This window comes from Stegodyphus dumicola, chromosome 4, assembly GCF_044657685.1.
Source record: "Stegodyphus dumicola isolate Sdum_Otavi_A_Nest chromosome 4, ASM4465768v1".
NCBI lineage: Eukaryota > Metazoa > Arthropoda > Arachnida > Araneae > Eresidae > Stegodyphus > Stegodyphus dumicola.
Genome location: NC_140771.1, coordinates 89,289,015 through 89,305,403, shown reverse-complemented (window position 1 = coordinate 89,305,403; position 16,389 = coordinate 89,289,015). Strand labels below are relative to the sequence as shown.

Sequence of the window (16,389 nt, the reverse complement as noted above, 5' to 3'; positions counted from 1 at the left end):
CTTAGTTAGGCAGGTAAGAGCGTTGATCGGAAGATGCTTCAGTGCTTTGGTCGAGATGCCATCATGCCCTGGGGCTTTCTTCGTTTGTAAGGCGCTGATGGTGTTGGCAACGATTGTTGGGGTACTCAGGAAAGTGAAGTTGTACGGAGCAGGGGTATTAAGGAAGTTATTGACCACCTGGTTGACCCGTTCAATATGGTTATTGTCGTACGGAATGGGATTAAGAGTGAATGTATCTTCCATATAGCGCGCAAAAGATTTAGCTTTATCTTCTTCTGTATATGAAGTTCCACTAGGTACATGGATAGGTGGAATAGGTTTATAAGGTTTCTTGAATTTGCGGGAAATGTCAAATAGGGAATTGTCCTCTATAGCTAGGTTATTTAGGAAATTGGTCCATTTTTGGTTTTTGAAGTTCTTGATTCTTCTGTTGATTTCTTTTTGCATAGAGTTTAGTTCGTGTTTGAGTTGTGGATCCCTGGTGGTTTGCCATCTTTTACGGGTCCGGTTTTCTCTTTAATCCTATTTCTTATATCGGCAGGCAGGGGAAGGAAAGGCTTGTTCACATAAAAAGTTGGTATGTAGACATCTAGAGAATCAGACATCTGAACATCCTTATTGATAAGAATAGGGAATCTGCTGATTTTCAACTCAACTCAACTGCACTGAACTAAAAGCTTATTCTATTATTTTTTGTTTATTTGATGGTAAGTGTTTGCCGGGAGGAAAAGCTATCGCCAGTTGAATATAATTGCGTAATTTAATTGATATCAGTAAGTGCTTTTTAATGAATTTTAAAAAATCGTATGTATTTAATTCGCTTATGTTTCCTTTTTGTGTCTTATAATGATAGTTCGTTCGAGAACAAATGGCGCCTTCAAACTAGTAGTTTTATTTTACTAAATTTTGTGGTATTAATCGTGGTACTAATAAAATATTTATGCAGTATTTAGCTGTTGATAAGACTGATTTGGCGTTTTAAGTTTATGGAATGGAATTTAAAGCAAATGCTTTCGTAAATGTACTAACAAAATTCGTTGTTAAGTGTTTCTTGAAAATGGCGTTATCGGCAGGTGTAGCTGAGAATGTAGTAATCAGTTACCTTCCAAGTATACATAAACAGTGAATTATTAGCAGAAAAGTACGGAAATCTAAAGTAAACCATGCAGAAATGCAGTATTTTTGTGTAGAGTTAATAAAATAAAACTTTTTGCTTTATTTATTTATGTTTTTGAAGTGCGCTTTTCTTATAATGAAAACATAAATGTTGGAAATTTGGGTTAGTAAAATGTTGCAATGTTCATTTACATTTTGAATTTTCGTGGAATAAAGTGTTGCATATAATGATTGAAGATATATATGGTCATTGTGTTTAAAGAGATCAGATTTTTGTGTATATAAAATTAGTTCTATACATTTCTCGTAACTTCCGCAATTTTCCCCCCTGTGTTTTCAGTTGTTGAGTGCATCGTTTTTGCGTGCTAACCCTTTTCGTAGTTTCTCGGTAATGAAAGCCCGAAGTAATTATGATACATAATTTATTGTTGAAGGATGCATATACTATTGTTTTTCATGATTTAGTACAGTCAAAAGTCTTTAATTCGGACTCGTCTTGACTTCGCGATTCCGGATTATCGGTTTTTCCGCATTATAGATCATCAGTTTAAATCTGGTAAGATCGCATGCAGAAATTATAAAATTTAAAATATTAAATCGTAATTTATGAAATAAAGGGCAATTATGATCTAAAGGGTATCAAAATTTACAAAAAAAAAATTACTTTATTAAACATTTCTTTCAACGCGCACATGCTTAAAGCGTACATTACACATACTCGAAATTAGAAAATTGCAACCAGAAAACTATTTGATGTGTATTCGTGATATTTATAATGATGGGGAATTTGATTTAAAGCATATCAAAGACGGAGTACATCGAGATATACATTTAGTAAGGAATTATAATCCAAATAAAATAAAAACATCTTCCCTGAAGATAAGGATAGTGCTTCCAGTTCATTGCGTGCCGCAGAGCAGCGTGAAATTGATAAACAGATTTCGGCATGGTTAGAAAAACAAAGGATATATATGCCTTTATCCATTTTTTGCAGCAGTTCCACTTTTTGTTTGATGGACAACGAAACATACTTTCGCTTTGTCTATCCTTCGGCAGCTCCGGAATCAAATTCATTTTGACATTCGAAAGTTCAAGTTTACTTTTATAAAATTGCTCTAACAGTTTTCAAAAAATAATACGATGGATCCAATTAAGGAACAACACAATCTGCAACATTAACTGATAATTTTAGCTTAGCTTATACTATCCGTTATTCATTAAACGCTCATGCGCAGAAAGTTTGTAGCTTTGAGGTCTGGATTAAAGACTTTTCACTGTATTCTTAAGATCAAAAGCTTGCTGAAATTGGTGCACATTGAAACTGAGTTTATTTATGCTAAGTATGGCTACCTAGCATAAAAGGCTGCTTACAAAAATCCAGTTTATGTTAAAAATTAGTTCAGTTTATTTATGCTAAGTATGGCTACCTAGCATAAAAGGCTGCTTACAAAAATCCAGTTAAAAAAAATCCAGTTTATGTTAAAAATTAGTTCAAGAATGGTGAAATAATATGTGTGACTGTATTAATTATGGTTGGTGTTTTAAGTGGTCTATGAAATTTTTCAGAATGAAACTTGATATGCCACTGGAAATTTTAATTGATCAGTGTAATTATCTGTTTTCTTCTATTGGATAATGAAGACAATTGCATGCTATATACAAAAATGAAGGGTTTAGTCTATATTTTAGGGTGCCTCTTGGATTATTGCCAAGTTGTTTCATTTATGGTAACCTGGACGCCCATTCTATGATCACTTGATCTGTCTACAACTTGAGCGAACAATATTGACTTAAAAAAACCAGTATGGACAGCTGTCACAACTTATCCTAGAAAGCCATTCTGTGGTCCTCAGTTGGTGGGAGAGTGGGTCCATTATCTTTACTGAAAGGAAACAAGGCTTCAAGGAGCTTTAGACCAATCGCAGTACAAACGAGTGACAAAATTTAAAGTGCACGGTGGCTGAAGTTCTAGGAATATTCTCCCTTTATTTCACTAACTCACACGCTGCATTTGTAGTTGGAAAAAAATTGCACAAAACAGTATTATACCCAAAACGCAGCAGAATATGCTGCTGTGTTATGTGAAGGAAAATCCCATTTTTTAAGGGAAAAGTTAATGCAGGAATTTAGAGCTATAAAATAAAGAGTGATATGGGATACCACGAAAGCAATGGTAAATAGATAAGAGTAAATGAATTAAGCTTACTTCAAACCCTTTTAGAAATAAACAATTTTAATCATTTAAATTTATAATATACAATCTAATAGCAAACTAAGTTTTTTTTTCCATGTTTACATTAAAACTGTTTTTTCGCAATTTATTTTACAGTTACTATTTGAAAAATATTTCTTTAAATAAGAAATTAGAAAGAAAATATTTCTTCCCTTCTTTTTATTTTCTTTTTCTATGAAAATTATTTCTTTCAGGAAAAGAAAAAATTCATTCGCTATTACAGTATGGCCGATTGGTGCTGCATTCAACGGAACTACTCTGATATGCGCCCTCAAGTCAACTTCACGCTGTCATATTACTATCTAAATTTTTTGTCTACATTTCGAACTTTTAGCAGGGATAAATAGAAGGTCTAGGTCATTCCTTTGTTCGACTCCTCGCCGAGGCGAGTCTCATAGAGGGGGGGAACCGGAAGTAATCTGACGTGTCTGTTGCACCTGCTCTGATTTCGCACCTTTAAAACTGTAGTTTCATTCAGTTGCGAGACGATTTTCTGGAGATCGCATATCCCAAATTAATTTTAATCATACATATTTGTTTTCTAATAATGCAAATATTTAAAATAATTTGTGTATATATAGTTTTAGTCAGTTTTCCTTTTAAATTCTATATTTAAAGTATCCTTTATGAAATATGGCTTCTTGTGCTGTAGCAACGTGCCGTAACACTTATAGAAATACGAAAGGAAGAAATATTGTATTTCATGCTTTCCCCAAGGACAATTTGCTTTTGACGAAAAAATGGATACATAAATGTCGAAGACAAGATTCTATTAATGTGAAAAAAGCAAGAATTTGCAGCGAACATTTTCTGTGCGGTGATTATGAAGATGACATGAGAAATCGCTTGCTTGGATTGCCGCAAAAGAAACTGTTGAAATGCAATGCTGTGCCGAAAGTAAATTTATCGTGTGCAGTAAACAAAATAACACCAAGAAATCGGAGACATTTGAAAAAACTAATGCAGAGTGCTTTTGAAAGACTACATGAATTAAGCCCAAAGAAAATTTATTTTGAGGCCGAGAACGAAATTGAAGCTGACAATAATAAATCAAATGTGAATGATTTTGAAATAAAACTCACAAGTGACAATGCCCTATGTGACAATATCCCTGAGTGCCCTAAGTGTAAAGATAAACAAGAATGTATTGATAATTTGAAGAACAAAATAATATCCTTAGAAAATTGTAATAAAGATTTTAGAATGTTTGCTCAGCGACAAAGAAGGTGGACGACATTTAGAAAGAAATTTGTATCGGAAATTCAGAAATTAAAATCCCAAACAGCGAAATTTAGGAAAAAACAGAACAGATCGGAGAATTTGGAAAAACGTCTAAAGTGTATTTTTACAAAGACGCAGATTAACGCATTGCTAGAAAAGAAGGAAAAAATCCAGTGGACTAGTGAAGATATTTCACATTGCATTGTCATAAGAGCTCTGTCATCTAAAAGCTACGATTTTTGGAAAGAAAAAATGGGAATTCCTTTACCTAGCACTAGCACATTAAAGAGATGGTGCGCTAAATTTTCATGTAGTCCAGGAATTCAGAGTGATGTTCTTGCTGTAATGAAGGAAAGATGCCAATATTTGAATTCTGTAGAAAAAATATGCGTTCTCAGTTTCGACGAAATGCACATAGATTCTAAACTCTGCTATGACTCTAAACTAGACCAAAATCGGTCCTTTTCAAAAAGTGCAGTTTGTTTTAATCAGAGGTCTCATTTCGCAGTGGAAACAACCAATATTTTTTTATTTTAACACTCCAATGAAGAAAGAACTTTTTTCACTCATAAGACATATTCAATCATCTAGAGTAGAAGTGAAAGCAATAGTGTCTGAGTTAAGAGGATATACTACTTTGTGGAAAGAGTTACAGATTTCGATTAATAGTTCTCATTTTCCAAATCCAGTATTCCAAACGAAAAAAATATGGGTTTTTGCAGATTTAGCGCACTGCCTCAAATTACTGAGTGTTGGTGTATTTAATTATGACAAAGCACACTAGGGCTATCTGCCTAAGGGAAGGGATGCCTTCGTGGAGGACTTTCTAAGGGAAACTGGCTCGTATACACGTTACACATGGGGAAAACCGCGAAAACGCCCATGCAGCCAGCCCGTTCGCGGGATTCGAACCTCGGACCGAACTACCAGTGTTCAGCAACTTTACCGCTCGGCCTCTGGTGGGCTCAAATTACTGAGAAACCACTTTTTAGATAAAGGATTTGTTTTAGAAGATGGAACTGTTTTAAATGTTTATATTATTAAAGAGAATTAAATTGTGTCACAAACTAAAACCAAATTATTTAATGGTCAAGGGAAACGAGAGACAAAAAGTAAGTATATATAATATGTTTTGATTTGAAATATTTCTAGATTGCATTTTAGAAGTTAATAGCGTAAAGCATATTTCAAATGAGAACTAATTCTGTTAAGTTATTGTTACAGTTATTTTTATTGTATCCTCTGTTATTATTGATTCGATTTTGTGCTAGCTTAGCATTCTAGATAAAATATTTATTAAGTATAATATTAAAGTAATTGGCATAAGAAGACCTGCCCCCTTAACCCCCACTTTTGAAAAATTAAATAATTATTTTAGGTACTGTGAATAAAATTGTTTTGTCTAAATTAAGATAACAATCTTACATGTATTTATTTAAATGAAATATTGATGTAAGCCTAAGTTACAAAATTATTTTTAAAAAAATATGTTATTATAATGAATCGGGAGAAAAATATGCTAATGTAAAATTTACAATTAGGCTGAAACTCAAACTTAGATTAGCAGAAATTTTGCCATATATAACCATACACGTTTAAAACTATGCCAATTTAAGGTTATTTTTTTGATTAATTTTAAATAGCTGTTATTATAGTTATCTTAGCAGTAGTACAGTTCTCTTAGTTAACATGCAGATAAAGAAATGATTAGAAAAAAACAGGCATTTAAAGGGAAAAAAAAAAAAAAACCCTGCAAATAAAAAAAGGAACTTTATGCTAAGAGTAGCGCATTTTATCTATTATTTTAAAATTGAGCAAGTACTATTAAATTTTTTAATGTTCAGTGTAAAATGCATATTGCAGTAACATTGTCTCTTCCAAATTATAGCTATCTTTCACACACAGCTCATTTTAAACGCTGATTAATGTTACTGCAGTAACATTGTCTCTTCCAAATTATAGCTATCTTTCACACACAGCTCATTTTAAACGCTGATTCTTCAAATTTAAAACGCTAGTTTCTACGATGTCAATTGCATCTCCGCGCTCAGTGCCATCATTGCTACGTCATCACTCCTCACTGCCTGTTTCAGGAGGAAACGCTCTATGAGCTAGCCCTTCTCTTTATAGTCCTGACTTTTAGCCTAAAATGTCTCCAAAAACGCGGTTTTCGCACATGCAAAAACTACGTTTTCAACATACAATTTAGCTAAAATTCCGAAACAAAAACAAAAAATTTAGATAGCAAAAACGTAAAGTTTTTAACCAAAAATATTTGACAAGAATCCATGTACACAGTGACATGTTTTAACTTAAAAAAACATCTACAAATGGCACAATGTAGGCAATGAATGAATCTACAAACTACGCACACCTCGCTTTAATAAATTAACATAACAACAATAAATTTCAAAGAATACCATGTACACAGCATCCTGTTTAAACTTTAAAAAAATTCTACGAATTGCACAATTTAGGCAAGGAAGGAATCTACGATCTACGCACTCCTCGCTTTAATAAAATAACATAACAAATTTCAAATAATACCATGTACACAGCGTTCTGTTTCAACTTTAAAAAACATCTACGAATTGCACACTCTAAACACTAAACAACAAAATAAACTAAAATAAATTTCAAACAATTTAAAAAAACAACAATAACGACAGAAATTAATGCTAAAGAACCAATGAACATAACATTCTACAAAATAAGAACAAAGATAAAATAAAATGCACTTACCATGAATTAATGCGTTTTTGAATAGCAGAAATATAAATTTCATACCGCCACGTAATCACTATCGTATTTACATGACAGCCAGACACACTATCCAGAAAATTTATACTATGGTTCACAAATAAATAAAATCACAAATCCCTACTTCTATCATGCACTGCCATTAAAAATAATCTCCCAGACCCTCTTTCCACACTTCCAAATACCCACTACCCGTCAACAGGATAGCCACAATATTTCCTTTTGCCGAACTTCAATTCAACAACTACCATTTTATCTTTCCCTCCCATCTTCTCAGACACAGAGGCGAATCAATAAGCTCCAGCGAAAGATTTTTCAACGTCAACAGGGTTGCCATAGAACACGCAATCGTGCCAAAAACCAGCGCAGAACACATATCGCCACATTTGGTGAAATTAGGGCGTATATTAGAGTTGTACTCATTCAATTATCACACACGCATCAAAATGCTTTATTTAAATAATTTATTCTATAATTAACATGAAAGAAAATATTTTTTCAATATAAAATATATAACCAAAATTAAACTAATCTATCCTGTATGTGTAAATAATTAGTTTTGCAATTTTTGTCACACAATTACTTCCTTTTTTTACTTCCTTGTACGAAGTAAAAAGGAAGTATTGTAATTGCGAAAAGTTTCAGACAGCATATTTCAACAAAAATATCCATTTTGACCACTATCAAATGCAATTTAACAAAGTCTTTGCGTGATATCTGTACGTCAGAATAAAATACTCTTTTCCTTCAAAAAGTTATAAAACTGCTTTAGAATAAAATACTCTTTTCCTTCAAAAAGTTATAAAACTGATTTAGAATAAAATACTCTTTTCCTTCAAAAAGTTATAAAACTGATTTAAAATTAATTCTGAAGAGAATTTTTCGTGGCACCTGTACAAAGGTACACATCTCGCATAACTAAAAAACGAGTAGCTTCAGAATGTTGAAATTTTGTATATAGGACTGCTATAACATGTAGATGTGCACCTCGTATTTTGGTTGCAATCGGCCACACCAAACGTATATAAATATATTGGTAAAAGCGCAGAATAGGCTGAATCAACAAAGTTGAGTAGGAGGAGCTGTGTGACGTCCATAAATGGGTGGGACTAAGCTTATGACATCACAATGTAGTCTCGCATTTACACTACGTGTACTTTCTATTTTCTCTTAAAAATAACAATAATAAATTGTTTATTATTGTAAATTAATATTAAATTCTTTACTTTTAATTTACATTTATAACATTTAAGCTTAGACGTTACTGATAATAAGTATAATAAATTGTTTATATTTAAAATTACCATGATACAGTGAGCGAATTCTACAATTATTAAAACGATAAACAACGTCCAGTCTCTAATACTTGTCGAGCTTCAATATTTTCAAAGATTTTTATTAAATTATTATTATTTTTTTATTAATTTTTTTACTTATACAAATAAAATAATTTTTTTTTAAAATTTAAATTCATATTGTAGAACATTTCAATTTTATCATTTTTACAAATTACTTTCTTGCTACGTAATGACATAATTCTTTACATACCAATAATTAGACAATTTTCATTATTTCTAAAAATTTTAAACTTTACATTAATGAAAAAAGAATAATATTTTTTATTGCATATGAAAATCATTACACAGCTTTCATAACAGTTTCTAAAATCACGCCATATTCTGTGTAAGCATGCTAGAATTCTACGCATTAATAAATAAAAAAATCTAATTTCTCAGAATGAAAGAAAATAATATAATAAAATAAATACTACAAACTTCGAACACTAAGCAATGCTTCACATACGCACACACACACACACATATTATCAATGAACTCATATTATCAAGTGCAATTACGATACCAAACAACTACGTATTAAAATATGAGGTAAACGTTACTTCGAGAGTTAAAGTTAACAATTTTGCTACTGTTGAGTAGATCGTCGGACTATCGATATATGTCGTAAGTCGGAAAGCGTTATAAACATATCAAAGCCAAAAAATTAAAAATACAATTTTAATGAAAAATGACGTCTTAAGTATAATTCACAATTAAAACAACAATACAAATTTAAAATACACTAATGATATGTTAAACATTGCACATAAATAAAGTTAGTTACATTACTGCTCGGCATCACACACAACCTCGTTTTCTCTTCTACACAACAATCAGTATTCTCTCGAAAAACATCAAAGAATTCTACAAACTCGGTGTCCATGTGCTCATCCATCTATTTTCACTTAAAGAAAAATCAGAGAATTGCTCAAACTCAGCATTGCGCACCACGTTGGCTTTGCACATGTGCACATCGATCTATTTTCACTTAAAAAAAATCCCAGAATTGCACAAACTCGGCATCGTGCACAGCATTGGCTTTGCCCATGTGCACATCGATCAATTTTCACTTAAAAAACATCCCAGAATTGCACAAACTCGGCATTGCGCACCACATTGGTTTCTCCCATGTGCACATCGATCTATTTTTACTTCAAAAAACATCCCAGAATTGCACAAACTCGCCATTGTGCACCAAATTGGCTTTGCCCATGTGCACATCAATCTATTTTCACTTAAAAAAATCCCAGAATTGCACAAACTCGGCATCACGCACAGCATTGGCTTTGCCCATGTGCACATCGATCAATTTTCATTTAAAAAAACATCTCAGAGTTGCACAGACTCGGCATTGCGCAACACTCAAAATCGTCTATACATCTCAAAACCGTCTCTATACTAGTTTCATATTTGTTCCATAAATTGGGCACTTATACGATATTGCAATCAAACTTTTCTCCATACACCACTCAATAACGCACTTTTTGCCTCTTCGCTCCAATTGATTAAAAAAATCCAGATTCAGATACTCGTCCATTCTGCAGTACCGATTTTGACACACTCATCAATAATCAAAACATTCTTTAAGCAAAAGAATTCTTTTCTGCATTTTCAGAAGTTACGGTTATAATTTTGAACTAATGCATTCAATATTTTCAATCGTCTGGTGATGATCGTTTTCAATCGTTTGGTATCTTAATAATACATTTGTCAGTGATAATTCGTTGCGTTAAATGCTAACACTACCACACACCACACAAAAGTAGATTTATAATTAAAAAAATCTTGCGCAGAACATTATAAGCCTACCATTTCAACTCGGTTAAAACTTCATTTAAGTTTACTTTAAATATGAAGCTATAGCATACTTATAACTTGTTTTTAAGGAGAGGTGTAACCAATATTACGTCATAAAAAGGCGTGTCCAAGAATAAGAAGTAAACACAGCATCAACTGATGCAGCCTATTCTGCGATTTAGCCAATATATATATATATATCCACTTTGTTACCCGGCTCAGTGATCTCAGTTTCTTTACTCTTATATGTTGGTAAATTGTAAATTTTTTGCCTTAAAAATGATTGAATTATGTTGTTTTTATCTTCCGGTTAAGGATTTTATGCCTTTAGTAAATCATGAAGCAATATTTGTACAATTATCAACAATTTAAAAGCTGTTTAAGTGCAGTTAAGCCTAATCTTTAAATAACATGGCAGACATATTTGTTAACATTTGAAACAGAATAGTAGATTGTTGCCAATCTAGAGAGATTAAGCTTCACAACAAAAAAGATAACGCCTTCATTTATTATTGCGAATTAAATCATACTTAATCTTCTCTGGAATTTTTCCGAGGAAATAAGTGTTTAAGATTTACTTCGTAATTTTTAATATAGATATTTTGAGTTTTTATGTATTTTTATAGTATTTGAATAGGACATGTGGCAACGATTAGATAATTTTTTAAATGATATAAATTTTTTGCATTCTGAGTTATAATATGAACGAAATATAATACTGTTAAGTGAACCTAGCGCTAGAGTGTCACTATGGTAAACAAATAGAGTGAATTTTAAAGAATACATTTATTCTATTGTGGTTTATGTGCTGTTGGCGAAGTAGATTTATTTCATTCCAATATGATTAAATGAAATGCAAGAAAAAATATGTATAATTTAATTTTTCGTGCAAGGAAGTCATGTGGTGTACACATATTACTATTTTTTATCCCAGTTTGCACTAAGAATAATTCACTTGGCAAACTTCTTAATTTATGGCAACTTATTTTCATTTTCTTTTTTTCACTGTACACAAGCAAAAAAATGGCCACCGTTCATACTTTCAAATAATTTTAACAAAGTGCGTAAACCACATTTGGTGTTGTTATCACTTATAACGAATTAAGTCAAACTTTAAAATGTAATTTCACGTATAGCCTAGGACAGGGATGTCAAACTCATAGGTACACTTGGGCCAAACAAACAAGGTTTAACTTTAGGCGGGCCGAAAAAAAAAATCAATATTCATAGAAACGTAGATTTATTTCGAATAATACAATATTAAACATATATATATATTTATATAGAAAAGAACAAGAAAAATTTAATGTTTACGTCCTGATACTTGACATCTCTTCTCTGCTATTATCTTTCCTATTTCGGAAGAAATTTTGTTTGCAGTGATAACTTTCAATGCTGACCCAAGGTGAGCATCATTAATACGGTTTTTAATAGGAGACTTATTACCTTTCATGACTGAAAATAACTGCTTGCACCGATAAGTGCTACCAAACATGGAAATAATTTCATATGCGAATTTTCGAGTATTTTCAAACCTGGCTGGTAAAATATTTGTAAAATTCAGGCACGCCCACTTCAATTTTGCTTTCAAATTTGAGTTGCATTGAATCTCGATCACCTCCATTTGCATATGGCTGGGTACTGAGTCAATACTTATTGAGAAAATCGAAGGAAAAAAAAAATTTTTTTTTCTTCGAGGGAACTAAAATCATTAAACCTCGTTTCAAATTCAGTTGTTAAATTTCCAATTTTTTCTGCATATTTTTGATACGAACAAGTATCATCTAAACTTGATTTGTTCATGCAGCACGTCGAGAAGTGCATCAAATCTTCGTTTTTAAGTTGTTTTTCCCAAAGAACTAGTTGACATTTGAATTCTTTAATTATGTCAAACATGTTCGTAATGATATGATCTTTTCCTTGTAACGATAAATTTAAATCGGTTAAGTATTTGATTATATCAACCAAGAAAGATAAATCTTGTATCCATATTGGATCGTGAAACAAACTTACGTCTTGATTTTTCGTTTTTAAAAACTGACATATTTCTTCTTTCAAATCCCAGAATTGTTTGAGAATCTTGGAGCAAGATAACCAACGTACCTCGGTATAGTAGGACAAACCCGAATATTCACTATCTAACTCACTTAAGAAAGCAGTGAATTGACGCTGATTTAAACCTCGAGATCTTATAAAATTTATAACTTTTTTTATATGTGACAAAACATTCTCCATATTTATTACTTTCGTGCATAGAACTTCTTGATGTATAATACAATGGATATGATGAATGTTTGAACCGTGAATTTCACTAAGTTTTTTTCTTAGTAATGCTACGAAGCCCTTGTTTTTCCCGGTCATTGATGGAGCGCCATCTGTAGCTACAGAATTTAATTTTGCCAAAGGTAGATTGTATTTCTGCAGAAGTCCAAAAACACAAGTAAATATATTTTCTGTGGTAGTACCAGGCATCGGTATTAGTTCCAGTAATTCCTCAAAAATGTTAAAATTCTTGTCACAAGAACGAAGAAACACTGCTAATTCAGCTTTGCCGCTAATGTCGGTGCTTTCATCACAGGCAATGGAGAAACTTTCGAAACAAGATGATTTTGCTTTGATCTGATCACTTAAATTCGCGGCTAAACCAGTAACTTTTTCCGCAACTGTATTTCGAGACAATGAAATTGATTAAAAAGCCTTCACATTTCCAGGACAAACAATTTCTCCAGCTTTCATTAGGCATTCCTTGATGAAATCTCCGTCAGTAAAAGGCTTCGAATGTTTAGCTATCAACTCGGACAAGACGTAGCTTGCATGTACCGCCGCTTCACTTTCTTGCAATACTTTACTAAACATGGACTGTTGCTTTTTCACTCCTAACTTGAGCTCTTTCAACTCATTAATCCTTCGTAATTGTTATATTTCGATTTGTGTTATTCGTAATGACGTTTAATATTATATAACTTTGGTACATTAATAGTATTATTACATATCAAGCAGATTATTTTATCTTTTATTTCACAGCAAAAATATTCTAATTCCCATTTTACTTGGAATATTCTATGTTCGTCAGCGATTTTTCGTTTAATTTTACTACCACTTGGTTTTGATATAGACATACTGAATACAAAGGGCTGGAATAAACACGGTTAACGTTAAAAAGTTAACAAAAATTTATTCTTTCCACAAGAGATAAATCAAAATGCTGTAATATTTCTTCAAAAATATTCTAACAATATCACAAAATGTCAAACGTTTAGCAAAAATCAATTCAAAACAGAGAAACTAATTCTATCTCACAGCGAAATCGCTACAAATCAATCACAGCATTAAGTAAACAAACAGTTCGCTAGAACTACAGCTACTACTGAGATGAGTTGTTTGTTCTCGGCTTTTATAAGCTTTATAATTAATTTCTCGAATATACGGGAAACATCTATAAATATCTGGATTTTTGTGGCTGGCAACAGCAATTACGAGATATTTATTTATTAGGTATTAAATGCACGTGCTGTTCTATTTTTAACCTTCCAACGCAGCTGTCTTTTCAAAAATCGTCTGCGTTGCTAAGGCAACATGAAGCAAATCTAATTACAATTCTATATAAAAAAAACTAACTAAATAAATAACTATGAAATCCGTAACAATATGAATTAAGTAATAATTAATAATAAAGCAAAGTGCATGCACATGCATGCACCAATATATCGTACAAAACTATGATTGAAAAACTGAGACCATGAGTTCCACCACATTCGGTTATCGGGGGATGCATACAAGTTCTGAGTGCACGTGTCCCCCAAAAGCTGAAGGTAGCTGAACGCAAGCTACTCACACACATTTCTAATTTAAGTAGTGTGTGTGTCAGCTCGCTGTGAGTAATCTAACAACACTGAATAAATTATCGTTAATTACTTAGCAGTAAACATTTCATTTTTTTCTTCGTCGATATGTTATTTTATTATTATATATTATTATTTGCCGATATATTGGCCGGGCCGCAAAAATATTTGTTGTGGGCTTGCGAGTTTGACATCCTTGGCCTAGGAAATTATGAGTAAAAAAACTTATTTTTTGCAGGTATGCTTAGAAACACATTTACTTTAAGGTGATAGTGAAACTTTTAGATTATAATTGAAATTTTTTTTGAAAAATTTATAAAAATTATTTAAAAATATAAATTTTGAAGAATAAATCATAAAAAAGCGAATTTTATTTGGAATGGACTTAAATTTTGAAATTTGAAAGGAAGAATAAAGTAAGTTTAATAAAAAAAAGAGAAATTGAATAATATATACCAAATTCAATTAGCATGGAGAAGCTAAAATTTTGAGAACTAATATTTTTAGAACTACTTGTGCAATTTTTACAAAACTTAGCAGTTTGGCATAACTCTAGGCGTAGAATTGAAATATGGAAAAAACTTTGGCATGTCATTTCAGAAAAGTTCAGTTTTGTGTCAAAATACCGATATCAGAACAATTCTATATAAAAATTTAATACACTTCCTAAGTTGCGCTTTCGAGACATTAAAAACACAAGTTGAAGTTCGTCGATTGGTCCAGTAGATTGTGAGATATAGAACTATCCCCCCTTTTTTGTGCAGTGTACACTGACATATATATATGCGTCCATAAATTTCTAAATCCAGCCCTGATAATAGAAGAGTACTGATGAAATAATGGAGAGATAGCGAATGTGGCAATTTCAACTATTTTTGTTAACACTGAGTGCACTTCTAAAGTACAGAGATGGCTTAGTGAGGAGAGAGTAAATATCTCATGCAGAAATTTAATAAGTACTCAACAAGTATATGAAAGGGCTAGACCATCCAACCACATCATTACAAATAAAAGTAAAAAAATGGTATCAGTCACTTGAACTATTGACATGGCAAAATAAGTGAATGCAAGCATTCTTTACAGGAGTATTCATGGATCTAAGTCTTTGACAATAAAAGATTTCCAAAGAACTGTGGTTGTAAGATATTTTAAATTGGAGATTGGAAGAAAGTTTTAAAAGGTTGGCCTTACAGTTACAACCTCAGAAAGCAGTGTTAATGATGATATCCATTATGACAGGGTGGATCCTAATATAATGTAGCAAAATATATATAATATAGCTGGCAAAATGCACAAAGACGCTGTCAGTTTAAATGTTATCAATCAGGACCTCTCATATTTTGTATCGTGCGCAGTACCGCTTTAAGTAAAAATTGTTTTATGAAATTTCATACAAAATTATAAATACTACATTTTGTTAGTATAATAGCCATTGTGTGTTTTTCAGTTTTCATAGTATACATATATTGAGTGCTTTTTATGTGTTTTTCCCCATTTTATTTATTTCAAAAGCTATCGAATGTCATATTTTAAGTACTACTAATCTGTCTGCTATATACTAAAAAAGTATCATCACAACACTTGCCAATCAATTTTTAGAACATTTTTTTAAAATTACTAACTGTTAGGTTCAGTTATAACATTCATTTTGAACCCAGAATATCTCGGAATCAAGGTTTTTATCTGATTGCTTTGAGAAAAAAATAATTTAGATGTGACTAGGATTCTTATGGCAAGAATTTATCACATAGTATAAAACCTTTAATTTATTCGATATGATCATACATCCTACTAGTAACAGTTTTCTTTCATTTTTAGCAGTGAGTTATCTACTTCATTGTAAGCAATGCAATATAATCACTATTGAATAAAATATCTGCTTACATTTTATATGTATGATGGTGCTTTTATTATCACTTAGATACAGTGTCTCAAAAAAGTGATGGGACACTTGTGCTTTACAAAAGGAAACTGCAATAAAATAAATTAAAAAAAAAACATGTAAAATTTTTTGTGGGTGTGTTTCATACTTAAATTTAGTAACAATTATTACATAACATACATTTTCTCAAAATATTAAAA

General features: G+C 31.7%; 1 protein-coding gene across 1 annotated transcript in view; it reads left to right on the top strand.

Annotated features, from left to right (window-relative positions):
* The first annotated feature begins 621 nt into the window (after nucleotides 1-621).
* The window catches only part of HnRNP-K (Heterogeneous nuclear ribonucleoprotein K), a 57,709-nt gene continuing 41,941 nt past the window's right edge, over nucleotides 622-16,389 (top strand). The window contains exon 1 of the mRNA XM_085815200.1: nucleotides 622-773. The gene's annotated coding sequence lies outside the window, so the exon portion shown is untranslated. The remainder of the gene's footprint in view (nucleotides 774-16,389) is intronic.